The 12,719-nt window shown below is 28.7% G+C and overlaps 1 protein-coding gene across 1 annotated transcript in view; it reads right to left on the bottom strand.

The window, feature by feature from the left end:
- The window catches only part of LOC129908795 (klarsicht protein), a 443,345-nt gene that overhangs the window by 403,893 nt on the left and 26,733 nt on the right, over positions 1–12,719 (bottom strand). The window contains exon 2 of the mRNA XM_055985556.1: positions 864–897. The gene's annotated coding sequence lies outside the window, so the exon portion shown is untranslated. The remainder of the gene's footprint in view (positions 1–863; positions 898–12,719) is intronic.

The following is a 12,719-nucleotide window of genomic DNA, read 5'->3' as shown; positions in this document are numbered from 1 at the left end:
AACATGTAAATAACTTTCATTTTACATAAATAAAACTGTTTTCATTCAGACTCTGACACAAATATTCTGTCGTAGAAAAAAAAGGGTTCCATTCCATTCCACTCGAATTAACTGATTCCTGTTTTTTACGAATTTCGAAAATCGTAGAACTTTTTCCACTCCGAATTTACTACGATGGATTTTGAGATAGTTTTATCGGGAAACGTAGGATATTTTCACCTACGATGGAATTTGTGATAAGGCTGATTACGTCTCGATGCTGTACATTCAAACAATGAGATTTATAAGCAATTAATTCAAAATTGATCTTGGATCTACAAAAGCTATTTCCAAAGTGAACTAAAAAGACAAATATTAATTGGAAATTTCTCCCTTTAATGTTATACACTTTCCCTATCTTTTGCAAGTACATGAATAGATCCTACATTACCTACATTCTCAAGATCAATTGAAAATCTTCATTAAATCATATTGAAACATTGTTTTCTTTTTTGTCATTCGCACACAATCATTTTTCTCAAGCCAATTATGGTAGTTAAATGAATGTTTGAAGCGCATCAAATTACAACTAGACATGAATCTGATGCAAAGCATAAATAAACTTGCGAATAGATTTCAATGTCCAATTTAAATGAATATTTTCACACGTATTAAGAAAAAGAAAACAACTTAATATGAAAGCTTTTTTTTAATTAAAAAGCCTTGTTAGGGTTAGATTTAAAAAAATAAAGCACATTTAAAATCTTTAATTTGTTGATAAATTTTTATAAGTTATTCAGTTTTTTTTTTCAAATAATTCAATATGCTTACAAAATATGATAAAAAATTAATAAAAAATATATTCATTTAAAATGAGTGCTTACCTTATTTGCGTTCTTTAAAACGTCTTTAAGACACCTGAAACAAAGAAATTAAAAATGTTATTATTATTAAATACATGTTTTGTTTAGTTTATGTTTTATTAGATGCATTTCGACTTTGAATGCTAAAATTTCTGACACACAAAACAAAAAATCTATAGTGTATATTTCAGAATATGCTTGGGTAAAAGCGATAAAAATCATCCCTAAAATCTGGGGAAGCCCCAAAATACATAAAAACAATATTTTTCAAACCGATAGAGATAGATAATAACAGCTTTCCAAAACTCTTTGCAGAAGTTGGCGGACTCCAAGTTAGGGATGGGAAAAAAATAAAAATAAAAACCGGTTTTTGCGAAAAACCGAAAAAAAAACCGGCTGAAAAAAAACGTCGAACAAAAAAAAGACCCGACGAGACAAAAACTGAAAACCCTCAAAACTTTCATTCCCTTTCTCAAATAACCATATTAGTATACATTTTCATTCATATTCAGCTTAAAAAATTCTTCAAAACAAAAAGCTTTGCTTAGGGATTTTCTTCGAAAAGTTTTTTTTTTGGTTGACAAATCAAGCTAAACTTTTTTTTTGGCTATCAAATCAAGCAAAAAAACCGAAAACCGGTTTTTCCAAAAAACGGTTTTTTTGCATGGTTTAAAACCGGCCGGTTTAACCGGAAGGAAAAAAACCGGAAAAACCGAAAATCGGTTTTTGTACTAACAACCGCCATCCCTACATCAAGTCCGAAATTATTCTAACATTGACGAAGCCAGAAAATTCTCTTTGATGAAAAAATGTTTACCAAATTTCTTTTAGTTTTAAGTCTGATTTGTAAAATTATGAAAAAAGAACTTCTAGTTTTACACCACATTTTATAAAAAAAAAATGGTTTTTCTTTGAGGATCGAAATATGTTATCTGGATAAAAATTTATTTAATTTTTAAAGTTTTGTACATTTTTATTTTTAATTTTGAAAATTGGAATTTTTTTTTAAGAAATCTTCCTTTTCCCTTCTTTTCTAAAAAGATGTTTGCGTTTTTGTTTTTTAAGTATCAAGATTTTGGTATCTTTTCATCAATTTTATGGAAAGCAAAATTGGAACGGAAATTCTTCTAATTCTCTTTTGTCATAATTTTTATATTTTTATTGAATTTTTAAGTAAAATACTTATCATGTTTTAAAATTTCGTAAAAAAATGTTGGCAATCGAAAAATATGCAATGACAAAACATAAGGGATTTTTGTTAAGAGTGTACTTTCAGTAACAAGTGTCAATTTTTCTTGTTTTTTTTTTAACAATTTTTCAATCACTTAAAAAAACAATTTTCAATTTTTTCTGAACTGCTCAAGTAACACATAACAATGCATTTCTAAATTGTTGCACTGTTTTTTTTTTTATTTTTGTAAGTTTAAGAACCTTAGGAACCTAAAAATTTAGAAATGTTAGAAATATTTCCTCTTTAAAATTAATTTGAACGAAATTGGTGATATTCATTTTATTTATTGTTTATAAAAGTAAGTTTATTTCCAGATTCTTTTTCAAATATGAACTTTTTTTTTAATTCTGAATTGCCAAATTTGTTTTCCAATATTTTGTACCAAATTTCTTCTCAGGATTAAAAAAAAAAATTTAATCGAACCTGGAGGTCAGTTCCCGATCTGTGAAACTGTGAAGTGATAAAAAATTTATCATTTCAGTTTTCATATGGAATTTTTTTTAAACTTCTTTTACATCTTAGAATGTTAAACATAATTTTAAAGATCATCATCTCGGCGTTGCCAAAAGGATTTTTATTTCCATTTTATGAACAATCCCATTTGTCAACAAACATACACAAATAAATCACAAATATAATAGTAATTTATCATTTACGCAATTAATTTCGCTTAAGTTAAAAGCAAAAGAGATCATTTACCTAAAATCTTTGACAAAATTTCTTACAAAATATTTTTTGGAAATCATTTATCACCACAACAATCATCAAACAGATTTTTTGTTTGGTTTTAAAAATCCGTCCACACAACTTGCTTTTTTTTTAATCAAAAAAGAATAATCTCCCATAACGTGCTTAAAGGTTTTGAAATATTGGCCACGAAAAAAAACATGAAAGAAACATTCGTCACACGCTAACCAAGATGTTATCGAAATAAATTAACTGCAACCCAGCAGCCACCCACTGAATTTCGATAAATAAATTAGCCACGTTCCAGTGATATTTCATGGAATGCCCTTCCAATTCATCTTGGACAAAATGTTTCGTCAGAAATCAGTTTTTTCTGGAGCAGAAATTTATAAAATAGTCAGAAATAGAGTCTAGAGCTGTGGATATTTTTACACACCTTTTGGTAGTGGCGGCAGGAAACTGTTTGCGGGATGACGAATTTCATGAGCATCCCGAAACATATGGCATCCCGCAAGAGATCAAAATGTCATAACTTTAATGCATAAACACACGGTCAATTCTCCATTTTGTATATTTACACATCAGCACAAAGTCAACTTAGTCCCCATCATTATATAGGGAGCTAGGGGGATCAACAGAAGCACATATCCGTCGTCGTTGTTGTTGTTTTCTTCGTTTCTTTTTTTTTTTTTCATTATATTTTAGCAAACATTCTTCATGACTCTAAGCTAGAGAACGTGGTTTGTTATGGTGGCAAAGACCACCAGAGTTCTATTTTCAGCCTGAAATTCTTGAGAACTTTGTCGTTTCACCAATATGGAGAGATGTCTGTTAAGAGTTGTTTTGTGTTTACTTGCGGCAGTTGCAGCGCACCAATGCCATCACATCCAACATATTATAGCAACAGCAGCAGCAGCACTCCCTTGTGAAACCAGTATCTTGAGTGCGCGCATGTAGCTGAGATGATATCATCCCAAGATCGGGAACGAGTAGATAATTCTATCTTATTAGGTATTAACTATGGAATTTTGCAGTCGAGCGACAACAGATAGTTTGTGTTGTGTTGGGTTTATTACTTTTTTGTTTTATTTTTGTTTTGGTGCAAAAATAGTTCCCCTTTTTTACTTTTGCGAAATGGGTGATGCGTGCGCTGACTATTTTTGGGGTGCGATTAAAAGGGTGACTGTTCAGACACTTTCCAAAAATAGACTCACTGATGAAGATGAAGGTAAAGATTCAACTACACAGTTTTTAGATAGCAAAAGGATTGAACATAATTTTGACATAATTTGGATTTTTTAAGGTTTTGTTGAATTTTAAGATCCGGAGGATAGGAAAAAAAAGATTTTTTAGGCATAAATATTTTAAGAATAACTATAAACAAATACACAAAGAACACATATGGAAGCCGAAGACTTCAACTCTCTAAGAGAAAACGGTGTAAGTAAGATATTTGGGAAACATGCATGACATCAGTTTAGGAAACAACCTGAGATTTAGCTTTCAAATTTGTATCAAGGAAAGAAAATTACGCTGAGAATTAACTAGGCGCCTGTGTTTCCATATCGACTATTAACTTAAAAGCGACAAAATCATTGCTGGAGTGAAGGTAAAAAGAGTGACTTTGTCATTTAAAGCTGAAAAATCGAATCACGGGAAACTTTTTTAAAAACTCTATGCACAAACTGAAAAAATGACTCCATTTTGCAAGCAATTCTGGGCCAAAATTTTGTATATCTTTTCAAATACCGCACTACAGAAGAAAACAATGAAAATTGCAATTTTTGGTGACAAAATAGATAAATCGATAAATTGAAATTGATAACAAAGGTAACTCAAAATTACACAATAGTGGGTACATCTATATTTTTATTAGGAAGCTCCATTATTTACACTAAAGCAACCTGGTTCATAAAAGAGATGAGAAGCTAAAAAGTTAACAAAAAGGTAAAATTTTAATTTATGTTGGTTTTTCATACCTACTTTTTATTTTTCATTAGGTATTTATTAAAATTTGGTTTCCTATTTTTTCGATAGTTATTTTCATTTTTTTTTTGTCTTCTTTATTTTCTCATTTCTCTATATATTTTAACTTTTTTTTTATATTTTGATATTTCATATTTTGTTATTTTATTTTTTTTATTTCATTGTTTTATTTTATTTTTTTTATGTTTTATATTTTCTTATGTATTTTTTTTATTTCTTATTTTTTTATATTTTATTTAATGTACCTATTTCAAATTTTATTTTTTTATTTTTTATATTAAATTTTAGTTTTTAGTTTAATTTTTTTTTTATTTAATTTTTTTTTATTAAAATTTTTTTTTATTTTAAATTTTATTTTGTATTTTAAATTTTATTTCTTATTTTAAATTTTATTTTTTATTTAAAATTTATTTAAATTTTATTTATTTGTAAATTAATTTTTATTTTTTCTTAGAAAAGACTTTATTCACAAACGCAAACAATAACATTTAATGGCTCCAGTGTTAAAAACTTTTTAAATTGACATGTTTCACCTTAAAAACCATTTGACAGTTTTGTAATTGACTTGTGAACTAATTTTTATCCAACTCAAAATCCATGCTCTGAACTAACTATCAACTACAAAGCCGTTGTTTAATGTTAATTCTTGAACTTAAATTCAAGGTATCAATAATTTATCTATTAAAAAAAAAAAACACTTTTATAATATACTAGCTGACCCGGCGGACTTCGTTCCGCCATTTCTTGTATTCATTTCCAATTTTCGACTTTGTAATGAACAAAAAAAAGGGATTAAAACTTTAAAAGTTTGTAAAATGAGTGTAAAAATATTCACTTTTAAACTTTTAGCAAAAAGTAGCCTAAGTAAAATGCTCACTACATGCACTACAATGCTGCACCACACAAAATTTCTCAATGCAAAGTTATTAACTCTTTCAAACGTTTTTTCCATAAATATTTCAATACGGCTTGTTACGGCACTTTAAAAAAACAGCGTTTTGCAAATACACCCTATTATCAATATCGCACTTTAACGGCTCTTTATAAATTTGAATAATGTGTATGCTATTTAGCCTGCCCTTTCCTACGCCCATTTTTACTCGACTTTAGAAAATATTTTGATCTCTCTTTTTGGTACCTACATATAGTTAAATTTTTTCGTAAAGCATGTGCGAGTCAGCGGAAATATGCTACCCCATAATGGCCATGAGCGTGGTTCGCTCAACTGGTTCGCTCGGCAAGCTATTCCTACGCTATGAAAAGCATGGCGTTATGTGAATTTCTCAAAATTGATTGTAAGCAACATGGATGCAATGGAGAGAATCAATTTTACCGTTATTCAAGATTGTGTTTACATTTTGATACAAATATACAATTATAGTCTTGCTTATTATCTATCTACACAGTAAATTTCATTCATTTATATGTTGAAGAAAAAAAGATAAAAATAAAAAATACAGTTAAAAACGGCCAAAAAAATTGGAACAAAAAAACTTGTTTTTCCCGTTATTCGGTCAAAAATAATTTTAAAAATTCAATTATTTGCACATGCATGCGCATAATTAAAACCCATATGTCCTATTAATTTAAAATTTTTCGCAGTTTTTTTAAAATTCCTTGTTTTTTTCAAAAATTCATATTTAAAAGTACAGGGTCTATGAAAAAAATCCGTATAAGACGCCTATTTTTTTTTAGTATCTTTCTAATGGTGTAATTCAAATTTCTGTACAAAATTTTGCCTATCTGTAATTAATCTTTTGTCGAAGGTATATCACATGTTTTGACTGCAAAAAACCCTTAACAACTTAATTTTGAAATTTTTTAGAATTTTTTCATTACCTTTTCCAAACTAACAATAAATGTATCTATCAATTTAAAAAAATCAGATCTCTAAAACTTACCGTTTAAAAAATAGCCTCTTTTTTCAATGTACTGTTACCCCTATTTACCCTATAAAATCATCAATTTTTTTTGTAATAAACTTTCTACTCTTTTAAGAAAATCAGACAACCGTTTTGGCCGGTTAGCGAACGTACACAAAACCAAACTTTAATTTACTATATATAAGAATATCACATCAGCCACCCATACAGTAGGCCCCAGTGTGCACCAGTGTATGAAGTTAGCAAAATAGTGAACTGACCAATATCATTAACATTACCATCATTAATGGCATCACGAAGTTGAAAGTAGGTACTCCTCAGAATTGAACTTCTTTTGATCAAAAAAAATAGAATTTAATCGTTCTTTTTTTGCATACATACCTAAATACATATCCACAGCATGACACAACAAAATCTGATTAAATTCATGTTTGCGAACTATTAACATGTACGCAAATGTTGTCAAAATCAGGCCTTAAACGATAATAATTATTTTGAAAGCCTGTCTAATAAATTTGTTTACAAATTAAGCTTATTTTTTTTTTTTTTTTAAGTGAGAGTGTTTTTTTACTCGTACAAATTGACAGCTATGTAAAGATGCGAGAAAAGGTATTATTTTTTTTGTATACAAACCATCTACACATTAATACCTTTCAAACAAAAAAAAAATTACCAAAATCGGACCAGCCAAACGCGAGTTTATCGGCCACACACACTAAATGAACTCATTTTTATATATAAGACTACACATTTAATTATGTATATTTAAAAATGGGAATGCAAGTTCAAAAAGGCAATGCATAAAAACTAAGCAATGCAGTAAATTAATTTATCGATTTATTGATAAATGGCTAGCCCTTGCAAGCGTTGACTCACAGTACTTGTGAACTTTGTGATTCAAAGTTTGCACTTCAGAATACGTAATGACTTCCATTTAATAGTGTTGTCTTTTTTTTTTTTGCAAAATGATATCATCACTTTTGCATTTCTGGCGGCAAAAAAGTCCAAACACACTTCAAAATCGAAGAAACAATATGAAAACGAAAGATAAAAAAAAAAATAAAATAAAAAATACTTGAAAGCAAACCCATGTGTTTGTGTGTGACAATTTTTAATTTTTTAATGTTTGTTATCATTTTGATTGGTTGAAAAGAATCGAACATTTAAAATGTGAGTTTAGATAATGAAATCAATAAATCTAATTATTTATTCAAACAGTCTTGTATTTCTGTGAACAAATTAATATAAAAAGGTGTCACAACCGAAATTAATATTCGAATAACTTGTTTATTTTTTATGTTTGAGTCAAGGTTATATGGAGGGAAGACTTTGAATGTTTTCATTAAGATTTTAGCGAACGGAAACTGTACAGAAATGTGTTTGTTTTTACTATATTTTGTTAGAGCTGTTATCTCATAATCGATAAGATATTTTTAAGTTATCGATAGTTAATGATTAGGTAAGAAATTCTGCTGTTATTAATACTTCAAGCCAAGTTAAAAGGCATATTAGTTTTTCAAATTTTCTCAAAAGCACAAAAAACACGTGTGTCAACATACGAGGTATTCCAAAGTTGTGTCTCGTTTAAGTACTTATCTGGCATGTGGATCCATAATCAATTTAAATGAAAACCCAGCAATGCAATGCAATGTTAAAATTAAATTTGATTATAATTTTAGTCTATGTAAGACTTTGAAAATACCCACCACAATCGATTGACACAGAGTGTATACTTGGGAGTATATAAATAAATATTAAGCAAAACATTCTTGATTCAACATTACAAATTGTTTATTTAAGTTTGTTGAAAAGTTGTCAATTAGTATTTCTACCGCGCAAATATGTTGTGTATGTATAATTTAGTACTTAATTCTGATTCGGTTTTGAATTTCATTTAAACGAACACACACCTTTGTTTGCACGACCATGCAGAAAATATTGTATAATATTTCTATGAGCTGTAATCAAATACAAAGCCCGATACCTACACATTTATGTTGAATATAAATATTAATAAATAGTTAGTGGAACGAAATTACGGAAATTTTTTTTAAGTAAACTTTATGATTAGCGACAAGTGTTTTGGTCATTAAACCAGGGTTTTCCGTCTGATCTAATGATTTTTATAATGTTTATTTACTAGATTTAAAGTGAATAAATATTAGGTGTAAGATCTTAAAAAAAATAGTAAAGAAATTTTGTTACGATAACACGTCGCATCGCCCTAGTGGCACAGAAACGTAATTACATTTTGTAAGCTTTTGAGATAGATTTATTGTTTTCATAAAAATACAAAATTAAATATTTGTATAAACAAATTTTAATGATAAGAATATTTTTTTATCAGGTATGTAAATGTAAAAAAAATCTTGAAAATTGAACTTTTTGAGAACAAAAAATTTTAAGTATGTAGTACCTACGTAATTACATAATGTATGTTTTGGTGTTTCTTAGACGAGAAGCTTTTTCTAGGAACTAAATGAACTTTTGAAATCAATGTTTTACAGATCAATAGCTCTAATCTATACAATTCCTTTCTTTCATTCTATTTGATATAAAATCAAACCTAATTTTTAAGACCTTAAAACATCCAACCTATAGAGAAGTGGACATTTTCTGAACGCCTCAAGTGCAGTCCTAGGAGATCCTAGTGGATCTTTATTAACGGTACCTCCCATAGAACCATTTTTAAATTTCAAACTATCTTCGAAATTACAAAGTTCAATTTTAACAAATTTTTTTATGCAAAAACATTTATATTGCTTCAATATAAATCCAAAACAAAATTTAGCAAAAATTGTTTTTGGATTCGAAAAAAAAAATTTAAATTTTTTTTGAAAAAATCAAATTTTTGAAACGTGACAGTGAATTTTTTTGAAATTTTGGTTTTACGTTTTGATTAAAAGTTTCTACGAAATAGCATACCAAATTTATTTTTTAATTTTGTTTCAAAGAGTTAATTAGGTACTTAAAAAAAAAAACCGCTCTAACGATTTTGAATTTTTTTTTTCTAAAAATGCATCTTTATAAAAGAAATTAAACTGCAGACTTTTTTTGGAGCTCAATTTCATTCAAAGAGTTTTTTTTACCTTTGAAGAATAAATTTCAAGTCTTTTTTTATATATTTATATACCAAATTTGTATAGGGTAAGTCGGGGAAATATGCCAGTTTGGGTAATATGCCACATTTCAATATTTTACACTACAAACCTCATATTGGTAATTCTGACAATGCTGTATGCTCAGTAACGCTGAGTTCACCTGATACACGGACGCTCAAGTCATTTGTTTATTTATTTTTGAAAATATTCGAGAAAAACTTAGTTTGCTTAAAAACGTTATTTTTTTTTTAATTTTTCAATAAAATATAGAAAATTTTCTTCAAAAAAGGTAAGATTCGATATGTAAACCTAACGTGGGTTCCAGTTTAGACATGATATTTGGCGTTAATTTTTGTTCAGGGATGTTTTCATATTTTTGGACGTCTTGGGGTAATATGCCACATACATATGTTGCGCACCAACAAAAAAAGCAGAATTAACAGAAAAAAAAAGGAAAACGAAAGTGAAAATGACACTTCCGAGGAAGCACTACCAGCATTATATGATTCCTCAAGTGGCGAAGAGGGTACATAAAACTTTTGTCAAATTTGTGACCTGTGCTTCTCCGACAAATTCGGAGCAAGATGTAACTGTAAATTTATAAAACATTATGTTTATAACACATTTATCGATGTAAATCGGCCCCAAAGTCAAAAATTATCATGGGTAAGAAAAAATGAATACTTTTAAAAATTAATATCTGAGCAATTAAGAAAGATATTAACATTTTTTAAATGCAGGTACAAATAATAGCATTTCTTTCTAAAAATCAAGACATTAATGAAGTTTTTATCATAAGTATTAACGGAGTTACTAATATTAACATGAGTAAAAGCTTACCAAAGTAAGCGTTTTCTTAAATCATCGCTAAAGGGTATAAACCTTGCAGATAGAGAGTTACTGTAGAACAATTTTTTTCTTAGAATATACCCAAGAATAATCCCCCAAAATCTTCTTATCTCATCCCGGGACACCCTGTACATAGCACAGATATTTAGGTACATTTCCATTTGATCAAAATATCTTCTGACTTCTAACTTTATTTTAAGATTTCTTCTATATAAGATAGGTGTCACGTGGGTATGGTTTGTTTCGCTTTTCTTATTTCGGTTTTTGGTTGTTTCGTCTTAGTCGATTCGCTATTTTATTGTTTCGTATTTTTGTTGTTTAGTTTTTTATTTACTTCGTTTTTCCTTATTTCGACAAACTTATACTCCGTTTTCTTATGACCTCGTTTTTAGTTTATTTTGTTATTGATTACTTCGTTTTTTCACTATTACGTTTTGGAATTAAATCGCCTTTGGTTCACTTAGTTCACTTGGACTCTAATTATTTCGCCACCATTTGTTTCGCCCATTTTTTTGTGGATGTTAATAGCCTAAGGGCGTTAAAATTCGCGCAAATTTTAACGCCCTTAGGCTATTAACATCCACAAAAAAATTCGCGCAAATTTTAACGCCCTTAGGCTATTAACATCCACAAAAAAATGGCGAAACAAATGGTGGCGAATAATTCGCGTCATTTTGAGTGCCTGTTAATTTTAAAAATGCTCAAAAAAGAAAAAAACAACGAATTCGTTACAATTTAAGGTAACAGATCTCTTATAGTATAAGGATTTGCTTATCTTTAATCCAAAAGTCTTCAAAGCCCAAAACAATCCACAAAACTGAAGACGGAATAACCAGATGCCAAAATAAACTAAAAGCGAAATGAACCTTGACGAAACAAGTCATTGGACTTTTAATGAAAATGCGAAATAAATAAAAATCAAAAAGACACAAGGCGAAGTTATAGTTGGGCGAAGTGTTCGAAATACGAAGTAAACGAAAACCCAAATAAAGGATGGCGAACTAATCAAAAAAAATTTTGTCAAAAACGAAATAACAGAAATCGAAGTAAAAAAGGCTAAACAATAGGCACCCGTGTCACGTGGTTTTCACTATTAAAAATAAGTGCTCTCTAATTAAAGTTGACTTAATTCTGTATAGAAGCTAGTGGAAGAATTTATTGTCTTTATTTGTAAATTATTTTGATGAAATAAAAATATTTACTTTAAGTTCGTTTTATAAAACATTTAATATCTCAAATCTCTTGTTACACTTAACTAATAAAACAATGTCATTCTGTTATAATTAAACTTATTTACAACATTAGATACGGCCTTTAAGATTAACGACTTATTTAACTTTGCTCACCTGACGTATATCTTCTAAAAAAAATTCAAAATAAGAAAAAAAAAATAAACAAATAAAAAAAAAGGGCTCCCCTTTGAGATAAAAAAAATTTAGAAGAAAACCAAAACTTGATTTCCTTCGTTTTGCTTTTTTATCTTAATTCTCTTCCGTTTACAAACGAAAAACAACCTGAAATTCATTCAGAAGATAGAAATACATACATCCAACAACTACAACTACAAAAAAAACTTCACAGACGTGGGTTAGCAATTATCGTTACATATACAATCCAGTATATCTATGTAGATATGAACTTGTATATCAAAGTGCCCATTTAGGAACTTGAATCTTCTTCTTCACTTCGGATATAAAAATACGTGAAGATGGACTTCAACCTGCCGAAGAAGTATAAAAAAGCAAAAGACACCAACATGTGAATTTAAAGATGGAAACTATCGTTTTGCTGGTTAAAATACCGCCAAGGTTTTTGTTGTTGTTGTGTTGGTAGGTATATCTTTTCTTGAACTCCTTTTCATTTGTTTGGCACTTAATGTTCACCTGTTTTGCTTTTGGCTTCGGCGAAGTTTTTTTTTATTTTATGTTGGTTAGTACCTACTTTTGTTCCCTGCTTTTATCTGTCATTATCGGCCTAACAGAGCTTCTACGTGATAAAATAGTTTTTTTTTTCTGTTTTCTTTTGGTAGCATGGCAAACATTTTATAGATAAAACGAAAAAAGTACGTATTTTTTCTTCATATACATCTTTCTATCATAAAAAGCCGGCAAAATAAGAAAAAGATGCGTGCGTTTTGAAT

This window comes from Episyrphus balteatus, chromosome 2 (genome assembly GCF_945859705.1).
Source record: "Episyrphus balteatus chromosome 2, idEpiBalt1.1, whole genome shotgun sequence".
Classification (NCBI taxonomy): Eukaryota; Metazoa; Arthropoda; class Insecta; order Diptera; family Syrphidae; genus Episyrphus; species Episyrphus balteatus.
This window is presented reverse-complemented; position numbering and strand designations above follow the sequence as displayed.